General features: G+C 42.2%; 2 non-coding genes across 2 annotated transcripts; both read left to right on the forward strand.

The window, feature by feature from the left end:
* The first annotated feature begins 11,642 nt into the window (after positions 1-11,642).
* TRNAN-GUU (transfer RNA asparagine (anticodon GUU)) lies at positions 11,643-11,715 on the forward strand. The gene has a single exon. It is a non-coding gene; the product is annotated as a tRNA-Asn (tRNA).
* Positions 11,716-11,928: 213 nt separating this feature from the next.
* Positions 11,929-12,001, forward strand: TRNAN-GUU (transfer RNA asparagine (anticodon GUU)). Its single transcript has one exon. It is a non-coding gene; the product is annotated as a tRNA-Asn (tRNA).
* The last annotated feature ends 379 nt before the right edge of the window (positions 12,002-12,380 follow it).

The raw sequence follows: 12,380 nt of genomic DNA on the forward strand, positions 1-12,380 counted from the left end.
GCTCACAAAACATTTGGGGAACTTCCATGTTCTCATCCTGATATTGGCTTTGGATTAATTAATGTTTACAGATTTTAAAGTCTCCATATAAAGCACTCATGACCAGAGGTTGAAACTGTTTTATAATATTGATAACTCTTGTAAATTTATTCATATATTGCAGAATGTGTCATATGTCCAAGACGAAGTCCGCCATATGTGTAACTCTGAGTGGACCTCGAATTGGAGAATAAGAAGTTTTCAACAGAATAATTGTTGAATAAACATGTATTTTAATTCGATAAGTATTTTATTACAGTCACTGCAAAATTTAGTTTAAGATTCAATAATTCATTAATTCATAGCGAACATTAAGTTTCCCAATAACTCGTTAATTTATTGAATGTGTTACACCGTCGCATAGCTGAAGTTTTACTGAGCCCCTTCTCTGAAGTATTACTCCGCCGTATGTCACAACTGTAACTGTGCCGTTCATCACAGATTTTACTCCGCCGCCTGACTCAACTGGTAATCCGCCGCTCATCACAGCTTTAATCCGCCGCATGTCTCAACTGCTACTCTGCCGCTCATCACAGCTTTTACTCCGCCACATGTCTCAACTGGTACTCCGCAGCATGTCTCAAATGTTACTGAGCCGCTCATCACAGCTTTTACTCCGCCGCATGTCTCAACTGTTACTGTGCCGCTCATCACAGCTTTTACTCCGCCGCATGTCTCAACTGTTACTGTGCCGCTCATCACAGCTTTTACTCCGCCGCATGTCTCAACTGTTACTGTGCCGCTCATCACAGCTTTTACTCCGCCGCATGTCTCAACTGTTACTGTGCCGCTCATCACAGCTTTTACTCCGCCGCATGTCTCAACTGTTACTGTGCCGCTCATCACAGCTTTTACTCCGCCGCATGTCTCAACTGTTACTGTGCCGCTCATCACAGCTTTTACTCCGCCGCATGTCTCAACTGTTACTGTGCCGCTCATCACAGCTTTTACTCCGCCGCATGTCTCAACTGGTCCTCCGCAGCAAGTCTCAACTGTTACTGAGCAACTCATCACAGCTTTTACTCCGCCGTATGTCTCAACTGGTAATCCGCCGCTCATCACAGCTTTTACTCCGCCGCATGTCTCAACTGTTACTGAGCCGCTCATCACAGCTTTTACTCAGCCGTATGTCTCAACTGGTAATCCGCCGCTCATCACAGCTTTACTCCGCCGCATGTATCAACTGTTACTGTGCCGCAAATCACAGCGTTTACTCCGCCGCATGTCTCAACTGTTACTGTGCCGCACATCACAGCTTTTATTCCGCCGCATGTCTCAACTGGTAATCCGCCGCTCATCACAGCTTTACTCCGCCGCATGTCTCACCTGTTACTGTGCCGCACATCACAGCGTCTACTCCGCCGCATGTCTCAACTGGTAATCCGCCGCTCATCACAGGTTTTACTTCGTCGCATGTCTCACCTGGTAATTCGCCGCTCATCACAGCTTTACTCCGCCGCATGTCTCAACTCTTACTGTGCCGCAAAACACAGCGTTCACTCCGCCGCATGTCTCAACTGGTAATCCGCAGCTCATCACAGCTTTACTTCGCCGCATGTCTCAACTGGTAATCCGCCGCTCACCACAGCTTTACTCCACCGCATGTCTCAACTGTTACTGTGCCGCTCATCACAGATTTTACTCCGCTACATGTCTCAACTGTTACTCCGCTGTTACTTACAGGTTTTACTACGCCGCATGTCTCAACTGTTATTCTGCCGTTTTCAAAGCTTTTACACCGCCCTATGTATCAACTGTTACTCTGCCGCTCTTCACACGTTTTACTCCGCCGCATGTCTCAACTGCAATTCTGCCACTTTTCACAGCTTTTACACCGCCCTATGTATCAACTGTTTTTCTGCCGCTTCTCACAGGTTTTACTCAGCCGCATATCTCAACTGTTACTCCGCCGTTTCTCACAGGTTTTACTCCGCCGCATGTCTCAACTGTTATTTTCCCGCTTTTCACAGCTTTTACACCGCCCAATGTATCAACTGTTACTCCGCCGCTTTTTACTGGTTTTACTTTGCCGCATGTCTCAACTGTTATTTTGCCGCTTTTCACAGTTTTACATCGCCCTATGTATCAACTGTTACTCCGCCGCATGTCTCAACTGTTACTCTGCCGCTTCTCACAGCTTTTAAACCGCCTGTTTATCAACTTTTTCTCCGACGCTTCTCACAGGTTTTACTCCGTCGCATGTCTCGACTGTTTTTCTGCCACTTTTCACAGCTTTTACACCGCCCTATGTATCAACTGTTACTCCGCCGCTTCTCACAGCTTTTACACCGTCCTATGTATCAACTGTTACTCCCCCGCTTCTCACAGGCTTTAATCCGCCGCATATCTCAACTGTTACTCCGCCGTTTGCCACAGGATTTATTCCACCGCATTTCTCAACTGTTATTCTGCCGCTTTTCACAGCTTTTACACCGCCCTATGTATCAACTGTTACTCCGCCGCTTCTCACAGCTATTACACCGTCCTATGTATCAACTGTTACTCCCCCGCTTCTCACAGGTTTTAATCCGCCGCATATCTCAACTTTTACTCCGCCGTTCCTCACAGGTTTTATTCCACCGCATTTCTCAACTGTTATTCTGCCGCTTTTCACAGCTTTTACACCGCCCTATGTATCAACTGTTACTCCGCTGCTTCTCACAGCTATTACACCGTCCTATGTATCAACTGTTACTCCCCCGCTTCTCACAGGTTTTAATCCGCCGCATATCTCAACTTTTACTCCGCCGTTCCTCACAGGTTTTATTCCACCGCATTTCTCAACTGTTATTCTGCCGCTTTTCACAGCTTTTACACCGCTCTATGTATCAACTGATACTTCGCCGCTTCTCACAGGTTTTACTCCGCCGTATGTCTCAACTATCACTCTGCCGCTTTTCACAGGTTTTACTCCGCCGCATGTCTCAACTGTCACTCTGCCGCTTTTCACAGGATTTACTCCGCCGTATGTCTCAACTGTCACTCTGCCGCTTTTCACAGGTTTTACTCCGCCGTATGTCTCAACTGTTACTCTGCCGCTTTTCACAGGTTTTACTCCGCCGCATGTCTCAACTGTCACTCTGCCGCTTTTCACAGGTTTTACTCCGCCGTATGTCTCAACTTTCACTCTGCCGCTTTCCACAGGTTTTACTCCGCCGTATGTCTCAATTGTCACTCTGCCGCTTTTCACAGGTTTTACTCCGCCGTATGTCTCAACTGTCACTCTGCCGCTTTTCACAGGTTTTACTCCGCCGGATGTCTCAACTGTCACTCTGCCGCTTTTCACAGGTTTTACTCCGCCGCATGTCTCAACTGTTACTCCGCTGCTTCTCACAGGGTTTATTCCGCCCCATGTCTCAACTGTTACTCTGCAGCTTCTCAAAGCTTTAACTTCGCCGCATCTCTAAACTGTTACTCCGCCGCTTTTTGCAGATTTTACTCCGCCGCTTCTCTGTAGACTTTCTCCCCCGTATCTCTGAACTATTACAAAGTCCCTTCTCTGAGTAGTTACTCCTCCGCATCTCTGAACTCTTAGTGAGCCTCTTATGCTGAAGTTATACTCCACCACATCTCTTAAGTGTTTTACACTGCCGCTTCTGGCAACCGCTGCACCGGAGCATCTGGTAACGCAGATTCCGTTGCCTCTGGCAAGAAAGAAGCCGCTGCCTCTGGCAATACCGAAACAGCTGTAGCTGGCAATACCGAAACAGCTGTAGCAGGCAATACCGGACAGCTGCAGCTAAAAATACCGGACAGCTGCAGGTAGAAATACCGAACAGCTGCAGGTAGAAATACCGGACAGGTGCAGGTAGAAATACCGGACTGCTGCAGGTAGAAATACCGGACAGCCGCAGCTAGAAATACCGGACAGCTGCAGGTAGAAATACCGGACTGCTGCAGCTAGAAATACCGGACAGCTGCAGGTAGAAATACCGGACAGCTGCAGGTAGAAATACCGGACAGCTCCAGCTAGAAATACCGGACAGCTGCAGCTAGAAATACCGGACAGCTCCAGCTAGAAATACCGGACAGCTCCAGCTAGAAATACCGGACAGCTGCAGCTAGAAATACCGAAACAGCTGCAGCTGGAAATACCGAAAGTGCTGCTTCTCATGACACCGATGACACTGCCTGCGGCAACACCGACACAGCTGCCTCTGCCAACTCTGACACTGCAGCCTCTGGCAAATGTGACACCGCTATCTCTGGCAATTGTGAACCGCTGTTTGTTGCACATTTTTCACCGCTGACTGGAATAGAAGGAATAGAATATTGAAACATGTGTCGTCACTATCTCGAATTGAAACTTGTGTCATTGTACATTTGAACTTAATTGAAACAACTTTATCGTTGGTGATTTGAATTGAAATATCTGTCTCTACTGACTCGAATTGGAACATATGTTCGATGGTGACTCGAAATACAAGATCTCTGTTGCTGCTGTTTCGACATCTGTCTCTCTGCTTTTGCATAAGTTCGAACAAAGAAATTAGACCTACCAGGAATAGTGAATTAGCCACTAGAAATAATGACACCTCAAGTTCTACAGTTTGTAGTTAACATGTTACTTAATGCTCGACCATGCCGAAATGTAATAATTATACACCTGGTAGCAGTCCTTTGATGCATGTCATTAAAGTACACCTACTCATTAAATTACAGGTGTTCAGCCAATGACTACTGAGCTTACAGGTGTTCAGCCAATGTAAAGTCAGCTTTGTACCGTTATAAAACCGCAAGTATCGATTATTCTCGGATATGCAATCGAAAGAGAATTAGCGAAAAGTCACGAAGGCTGGAAATCCAATACTGTCGCAGAATGTTATGTTCTGTTACTATAATAATTAGTGTTAATTGTAGATAATATTCAAATAAATTCAAATTGTCATCTCGTTTTTCAATGTGGAATTCAATAATCAAGGTTATATAAAGTTTAACGGGATTACATCAAGGTCAATGACTTTATTGTTCCTTGGAAAAAAAAAGAATTCTTTCGCGTCTCCGCACATCTCAGAATTCACGACCTAGAACAAAGTAATTTCCGATGTAGTCAGATGCAAATAAAATGTATACATCTGAATAATTTTAAGTTAGAATTATGGTCGAGCATAAAAAGTCGTTTGAAACTCGCCTATAACGGTAATTAAGAAACTCGTATGAAAATTATGAAACTCGATTGCGCTAGTTTCAGAAACATCCATACTCGTTTCTTAATTACTATCATTATAGGCTCGTTGCATAATGTACTATTATATGGGCTGTAAGTTTTACGGGCTTAAAATAACTCTCGAATTATATTAGGACAGCTGTTTATTTAACCGATCTTTCATTCTGTACTGTAATATAGGTGTATCAAGAAGAGTTGTGTTTGTTCCATTAGGGAGGTAATGGTCATATGTTGATTTAGAAGAAATACTTGTATAGGTTAGAATTCGAATGCCGAGATGTGAACACGTGATTGAGTATAGCACGAAAATATCGTAACTGTATAAATATATTCGGAAGGCTTTTATATTTTTATCAATTTCTTGCCACTATTGCGGCATTTTTTAATTTGTAAACGTTTGTCGTCTTGATATTGGACGACCGTCGAGTCACCACTGCGCCCGCCTGGGGTATAGCAGAACGAGTGATGTATTGTAAGCAAAATGTGCCCTGGTTCTGAAATTTCGGTAGTATCGGTGGTTGTTTATGTCGTCACCGCCACCACCTTTTTTTTTTAATTTTTTTTTAGTAGAGGTTTCTTTACATTTTTATTACTGTATAGACAAATTTGAATGTATTCTTAGAGTATTCATTGTAATTTTTGCGATATTTATATATATATTTATTATTTTATTTTATATTGATTTGCTAAATATTTATTAATTTCAGACTACCATTTACGCAGGAATACTTACGTAATGTGAGTCGAAAATGTATGGAATCAAATCTATGTTGTTGGGTCTGCGGAGTACATTTCACTGTGAAAATGTTTAAATGTGAATGAAATACAAATTTTGGAAAAAGAAAAAAAAATGTGTCCTGGCGACAACACTCCTCGAAAAATATACCTTGACGGTGCCTGGGCCAGCCGGGTCTGAAATACATCCCCAAGTACAACTATCATGAGCAAGATTAATCCAGTCTCTACCATCATATTCCACCTCACTCAAATCCATTTTAATATTTTCTTCCCATCTACGTCTCGGCCTCCCCAATGGTATTTTTCCCTCCGGCCTCCCAACTAACACTCTATATGCATTTCTGGATTCGCCCATACGTGCTACATACCGTGCCCGTCTCAAGCGTCTCCATTTAATGTTCCTAATTGTGTCAGTTGAAGAATACAATGTGTGCAGCTCTGCGTTGTGTAACGTTCTCCATTCTCCTGTAACTTCATCCCTCTTAGCCCCAAATATTTTCCTAAGAACCTTATTCTCAAATACCCTTAATCTCTGTTCCTCTCTCAAAGTGAGAGTCCAAACTTCACAACCATATAGAACAAACTGTAATATAACTGTTTTATAAATTCTAACTTTCAGATTTTTAGACAGCAGATCAGATGACAAAATCTTCTGAACCGAATAATAACAGGCATTTCGCATATTTGTTCTGCGTTTAATTTCCTCCTGAATGTCATTTATATTTGTTACTGTTGCTCCAAGATATTTGAATTTTTCCACCGCTTCGAAGGATAAATCTCCAATTTTTATATTTCCATTCCGTACAATATTCTGGTCACTTGACATAATCATATACTTAGTCTTTTCGGGATTTACTTCCTAACCTATCCCTTTACTTGCTTCCCGTTTTTTCCCTAATCGTTTGTGGATTTTCTCGTAACATATTCACGTCATCCGCATAGACAAGAAGCTGATGTAACCCCTTTCAATTCCAAACCCTCTGTGTTATCCTGAACTTTCCTAATGGCATATTCTAGAGTAAAGTTAAAAAGTAGAGGTGACAATGCATCTTCCTGCTTCAGCCCGCAGTGAATTGGAAAAGCTACCCTGTAAAATTTAAGATTAGTGAATTAGCATGTTTTTTCCGTGGATCCTTCAAATTTAAAAGTAACGGATAGAGACTAGACAGTCATAGCCTTCCGAGAGCAGTACAGGAAGTATCAGCCTAAAAATACTCGTAGTTTAGGAAGGTGAAGAATGTTGGACCGGAGTAATCCGCGTGGTCTAAGTCAAGATGGCGGCGGTGGTTTACCGATACCCGATCGTAACTAGAATTTAATAATGTGAGGAACTCTAATGTAGCCCCATGGAGAGAGTTGAGTGGGATGACGGGTAACTCACCTTCTATAATACGAAATTAGCGATCTTGGTTGATTGTATTCCAAGAACTTCACGCCTCAGCTTACGTTTGTCTTGAACTTTCCATGGAAACAGCCGGCATTGTGAGATATTTATTATTACGAATGATTGATATGGAAACATTTGTCAATTCTTACACACACGACACACACAAATCCGTGTAGTTTAACTTACTTTTAGTTTGTTACAGTTCGAAGTGACAGTTTTGATAAAGTGAAAAATAGCTAGTTCTCATATCACCATTGCTTTGTTAGAAACTTATCACTGTTTCGTCTTTGTAAATTGACTGTAAGTGTCATCACAACTAGCTAATTATAGACGTTAATTTCGGAGGATTTTCTTCTTGAATTTGTTGTTTCTTGGAGAATAAACTGACAAATATGACTGATAGCTTAATTATGGAATATTCATTCGTGACAAACAATTGATTGGTATAAATTCATGAATCAGTTTAATTCACAGTTTTATTACTAATTCGCAGAAAAATGCTTATGTTGTGGCAAGTAATAAAATAAAAAATAATTAATTTTATGTTAAGTAAGAGAGTAATATATGATAGAATATTGTGAAATGCTGAATTTTATTGAATGAAAAGTGGAGTATGGACCTGACTATGAAATATATTTGTCATGTAACAATATCCCCATATATTTATTTAAAATTTTGAAATACAAGACAATTTTATTAGAATGTAGGCAACAAGTACAGTATATATTACCGAAAATTAGCCGGAAATAGCGTCAAAACATGTATAGAACCTGAAGATTAACTTTATCTTAACTGAATACGTTCAGATAACTGTTGTGTGTGAAATTTTATGATTTCGATGGGTACTGTAACCAGTGGTCAGCGAAGATTACGTCATATAAAGTGCAGCCATCATAAACAGCAAAGGGGAAGATTGGCGGGAGAGTATACCCAAACTGCGTAACATTGAATGAACAAGTGATTAGTAATGGGACGCAGATCAAGTCTTACCCCTCCGCCCTCTGGCCTAATGTGGGGTTGACACGCGAGTCAAGTAATGCCGACCACTGCTGTAGAGCTATATTTAAATGTGAGCACTTTACGAATTGTAACTCATTTGTCTATGTCTTTAAACCTAATAACTAAGAAAAATAATTCGTTCATTCATAGTGTACTGCACATGGGCAGGTCTGTCTTTCACTGCAAATCCAGCATTCTCCAGATTTCCTATTTTCTGCCATCCTCTTTGTCTCCTCATTTGATCCATATATCTTAATGTCGTTTACCATCTTGTATTTTCTTCTGCCCCGAACTCTTCTCCCGTTCACCATTCCTTCCAGTGCATCCTTCAGATGGCAGTTTCTTCTCAACCAATTCATTTTCCTCTTTTTGCTCAGTTTCAGCATCATTCGTTCTTCATCCACTCTTTCCTACACAGCTTGGTTTCTTATTGTGACTGTACATTTGACATGCTCCATCCTTCTCCAAACTCACATTTGAAATGCTTCTAGTCGCTTCTCTTCACTTCGTCATAATGTCCATGTATTTGTACTGCACAATGCTACAATCCACACAAAGCACTCCTCATTCTTATTTCTTTCTCCAGAGAACGGCAGATCTTTCTATTAAATCTTCCTTTGCCATTGCTGTACTCCTTTTGAGTTCTTGGCAGCACCTAAAGGTGCGTCCAGACTTGCAATGAACAGCGATCCTATCTGGACAGCGAACGATACTTAGCAACATCGGCGCGTAGCGTGAGCCCGCAACCTGAGCGTTACGGACCGAGGGGCACTGAGTTGCACCACTTGTCGTTTATTCCAAGGAAAAATCAAGGGATCCAGAGCGTTGAAGTTGCAGTAAGTGTGGACGTGCATGGAAGCTGGACGTGTAACACCTATTCGTGCCGCATGTGTGGCTACAGTGCTAGTGCACTGGCCTTCCATGAAGACGGTCCGGGTTCGGTCTGCGTGGAATGTATAATGGTAAAATAGACGTTGCATAAGGGTTTTCTCGGGGTACTCTGTTTCCCTCTTTCATTCCAACACTTCACTTCTCCTTCATTTCATCTCTCGGAACAACTGGATAAGGCGGACGGCATAGCTGCGCCGACTATGCTCGCCACTAGTGACCTGGCCGTACCGAAATAAGACAATGGAAATTTCGCTAGTAAATTCGCGACTATATTCTTTAAGCTTTATTTCAAATGCAAGGTTTACGCAGTATAACGTGGGTCTTTTGAATGCACTAGAAGAAAATACAGATTTAATAAGATGATATATCTGGTTATTACAGCTAAATGAAGGAGAAATATGATGTGCTATAGGAAATATCACTGAAATCACGAAATCAAATTTCGTGGCAATCGTCGTCAAGCGCTCGCTAGGCTACGTAATTATTACTGCATTGGCATTGTATTTTTGTATATTATTTTAATGTACCGAAGTACATATGATATTTCCATGCAGATATTCTGCGTCATCATACGATGAAAGAGTAATGGAACGGAGAAAAATTCTCCCCGGCGCCGGGACTTGAACCCGGGTTTTCAGCTCTACGTGCTGATGCTTTATCCACTAAGCCACACCGGATACAATTCCGACGCCGGTTAGAATCGTCTCAGATTAAGCTCCAACTCTTGGGTTCCCTTTAGTGGCCGCCCTCTGCACTACGTCATAGATGTCTATGAACGCAGGACCGAAGTCCACACATGTGCTGAGGTGCACTCGATATGAGTGACTAGTTGGCCGGGATCCGACGGAATAAGCGCCGTCTTAAATCACGAAGTGATTTACGCATATCATATATATTATTTTAATGTACCGAAGTACCTACATATGATATTTCCATGCAGATATTCTGCGTCATCATACGATGAAAGAGTAATGGAACCCAAGAGTTGGAGCTTAATCTGAGACGATTCTAACCGGCGTCGGAGTTGTATCCGGTTTGGCTTAGTGGATAAAGCATCAGCACTTAGAGCTGAAAACCCGGGTTCAAGTCCCGGCGCCGGAGAGAATTTTTCTCCGTTCCATTACTCTTTCATCGTATTGTATTTTTGGTTCAGAGAAAATAGCTCGTCTTTACGAAAGAAATGTTCAGCTCCCATAAAATTAATTATTGTGTTCATAACATTGCTTATACCTATCAATTTTACGAAAAAAATTATCATCAGAACCATGGGCGACTAGAAACATCACTAGCGTCCACCGCTGTGTGTGGAGTAACGGTTAGCTTGCCTGACCGTGAAACGAGCGGGCACGGGTTGAAATCCTGGTTGAGATTTTTTTCGGGAGTTTACGTCAACCCATTAAGAGCAATTGCTTGGTAACTTTCGGAACTGGACTCTGGACTCATTTCACCGGCATTATCACCTTCATTTCATTCAGACGCTAAATAACCTACATGTGGATAAAACGTCGTAAAAAACCCACTACAAAAAATACATCATTAGCCAAGCGCAATCACATTCGACCATATTGAAACAAAAGAAAATGCGAGCGGGTTTTTAGTGTATTTATTTACACTGCAAGTGGGCAAGCACTCGGTGGCAGTGGTATAGCTCACGCAAGAAACGATTACCGAAAACCAATGGTGGCGTTGCTGTCTATTTTGACGTGTGTATGTAGGCAACCGAGGGGGGAGTGTTGCGAGCCGATGGAAGTACTGTCTCTTCCAAGAAGATGAACGAATGAGGACATCGCTGTGGAAATAAAGAACGTAGCAAGAGAAAAATTCGAAACTAATTAAACGCGCTACATATGTTTACGAATGAAATAATAATACCGTGCGATACAAGACACGAATTAGCATGCAATGGAACAAACTACAGTCGTAATGTATAGCTCGCGCAAAAAAACGATTACAAAAAACAAAAGGTCCCGGGTTCGATACCCGGCCCCGGAACAATTTTTCCCTCGAAATTATTCAAATCAACTTTACAGGGAGTTATACCTGAAAACCACAATGTAAGTCACACGGAGTTAGTGTGCACTCGAAGTTGGTTGCTTGACGGTTGTCAGCCCACTTTGAGTTATGTGGATATAGAGGGAGGAATTGGATCGGTGTCGGGTAGAGTTCCCGGGTAGCTCAGTTGGTAGAGCGTTGGTACCCGGCCCCGGAACAATTTTTCCCTCGAAATTATTCAAATCAACTTTACAGGGAGTTATACTGAAATCTTGATTTGCATAATACACGTCACTGTTCGTTAACAGAAAACCACAATGTAAGTCACACGGAGTTAGTGTGCACTCGAAGTTGGTTGCTTGACGGTTGTCAGCCCACTTTGAGGTATGTGGATATAGAGGGAGGAACTGGATCGGTATCGGGTAGAGTTCCCGGGTAGCTCAGTTGGTAGAGCGTTGGTACGTTAAACCAAAGGTCCCGGGTTCGATACCCGGCCCCGGAACAATTTTTCCCTCGAAATTATTCAAATCAACTTTACAGGGAGTTATACCTGAAATCTTGATTTGCATAATACACGTCGCTGTTCGTTAACAGAAAACCACAATGTAAGTCACACGGAGTTAGTGTGCACTCCAAGTTGGTTGCTTGACGGTTGTCAGCCCACTTTGAGGTATGTGGATATAGAGGGAGGAATTAGATCGGTGTCGGGTAGAGGTCCCGGGTAGCTCAGTTGGTAGAGCGTTGGTACGTTAAACCAAAGGTCCCGGGTTCGATACCCGGCCCCGGAACAATTTTTCCCTCGAATTTTCCCATTGTATGCTTTAGTGTAGGCATTACTATGCGTCCAGAAGCTGGTTTTTTCATACAGAATCTGTGTTTCCTCAATTCACTCACACATCCTGGATCATCTTTAGAGTGAACAAATTCACTGAATTGTGCTGAAGAAAACATATTCTCATCTTTCCATTTCTTTCTTAGTGTGTCTAATGACCAGGTGGATTTCCTGTAAATCTGTGGCCACCAATATTTAAAATTCAAAATATCATCAGTAGTAATTGATTCTACAGAAAATCTGTTGTTTGTGTTTGCCTGGTGGATTTATTTTACTTTATTGGGTTATTTTACGACGCTGTATCAACATCTAGGTTATTTAGTGTCTGAATGAAG

This window comes from Periplaneta americana, chromosome 7, assembly GCF_040183065.1.
Source record: "Periplaneta americana isolate PAMFEO1 chromosome 7, P.americana_PAMFEO1_priV1, whole genome shotgun sequence".
Classification (NCBI taxonomy): Eukaryota; Metazoa; Arthropoda; class Insecta; order Blattodea; family Blattidae; genus Periplaneta; species Periplaneta americana.